The sequence below is a fragment of the Asparagus officinalis genome, chromosome 1 (assembly GCF_001876935.1).
Source record: "Asparagus officinalis chromosome 1, Aspof.V1, whole genome shotgun sequence".
NCBI lineage: Eukaryota > Viridiplantae > Streptophyta > Magnoliopsida > Asparagales > Asparagaceae > Asparagus > Asparagus officinalis.
The window spans coordinates 111,132,273-111,134,182 of NC_033794.1; the positions used below are offsets into that span (position 1 = coordinate 111,132,273).

Below are 1,910 nucleotides of genomic sequence, written 5' to 3' on the forward strand. Positions count from 1 at the left end.
TCATATGTTTGTATTTTTCTAAATCTTTCATTTTTTGAACTTTTTCAATTTTTCAAAACTTTCTAATTTCTCAAACTCCTCTAACACTACATTTTAATTTTCAAACTTTGTAATTTCTCAAACTCTTTTTTCATGTTTTCATAAGTAATAGAAAAAGATTTAATCTTGAAAAGTTTTCAACACCTAAATAATTTGTATAATAGTCACAAATTTTTTCAAATTTTCACTTTTTTTTTTCAAATTTTCTAGTTTTCCAAATTTCTAAGTTTTCATAAGTTCTAATTTCTAAAATTTTAGTTTAATTTTCAAAATTTCCAATTTGTTAATGTTTTTTCTACTTTTCAAACGTCCCAATTTGTCAAACTTCTGGACATTTCACTTTCATTTTGAAATATGTTCAAAATTTACTTTTAACTTCTTATTGAAACTTTGGAAGTTTTTCACTTTCATTTTGAAATATGTTCAAAATTTACTTTTAACTTCTTATTGAAACTTTGGAAGTTTGAAATTTTCAATCTGGTTGCTTAATGACGCTGTTCTATGGTTTTGAAATGATGTTCTGTTGAAATATCTTTCAAACTTCTCTAGTTTTCAAATAGCACTTTTCGCTTAACATGTTTTTTGACTTTCGTATTTCTTTAGTCAGTGTTTTCTAAATGGCTAAAATACCAAATTGGTATATTTATACGAACGTTTTTGCCAGTTTGGTATTTTAAAAACTCCGACGACGACAAGGCATTAAAGCTCGTACTTTTTGTCAATAAGACACTTTTCTCAAAACTCCGGCAAGAAATTTTATATTTAACCCCCTTATCTCCCAAAATTATTAAATTTGTGTCCTCTCTCTCGTCCTCCTCCTCTCCCATTTCCCTCTCCCTCCACTGCGGCACGCTGCTATAAACTGTCCTTGCGAACCCCACTTCACAGCAATGAGGTTCACCATCATGATCGTGATTAGGGGCATCATCAGCGACGTCCACTTGACAACATAGAGGTCAGCAAAGGCGTCAGCATCATCATCATCATCAGGAGGGGCAGCGAGTTTGGAGGTCAGAGTGAACGAAATCTCAATCCTGGCGACGACTTTTAGAAGGCCTTGGATCACAGCGTACAAATGCGCGGAGGTTCCGGAGATGAGCCAGAACTGCTCGTTCCGCAACCACTCCTCAAGCCTAACTCCGGACCACTTGACTTCAAGGACCGCGAGGAGCACGAGGGTGACAGTGATGGTGAGGAGGTAGACGAGGAACGTTGCGTTTAGGGTTCGGACTATGAATTGGTCGGAGAGGAGGGAGAGTGCGGGGAGGAAGCAGTAGGCGAGGAGGAAGATGGAGGTGAAGGGGTAGATTCCGACGTTGAGGTAAGCGATTCTTTGCGAATAGGGCGTTGCGGGAGAAGATCTTAACGGAGCCGGTTGCCCAACGGAGGACTTGGTAGAGGCGGTCGGTTAGGTTGATGGGGGCGGACCCGCGGAAGTCGTCGCGCTTGGTGATGCAGTAGATGGAGCGCCAGCCGCGGTTGTGCATTCGGTAGCCTGTTACAATGTCCTCGGTTACGGATCCGTATATCCACCCCACTCGGTCGCCCCACTCCATCTTGTCCTCAAACCTACGGTAAGACGTTATTACTTGCTGTTCTTTTTTAATTTCCATCGCCTGACATTATTCGAGAATTTGATTCGCCGTTCAGCCTCTGCCATCAGATTTGTTGGTCAGGAAATGGTTCAGCGTATCATCAGTTGCTAGTGGATTCTGATTATGGCTAAGGATAGAATCAAGAGGAGGGAGATGGGGACGGAGGAGAGGAGGATGATGACGATGGTGCGTTGGAGGGAGAGGGGAATGGGAGAGGAGGAGGAGAGAGAGAGCACAAATTTAATAATTTTGGGAGATAAGGGGGTTAAATGCAAA

At 40.9% G+C, this 1,910-nt stretch overlaps 1 pseudogene; it reads right to left on the minus strand.

Annotated features, from left to right (window-relative positions):
* LOC109839368 lies at positions 639-1,652 on the minus strand (annotated as a pseudogene).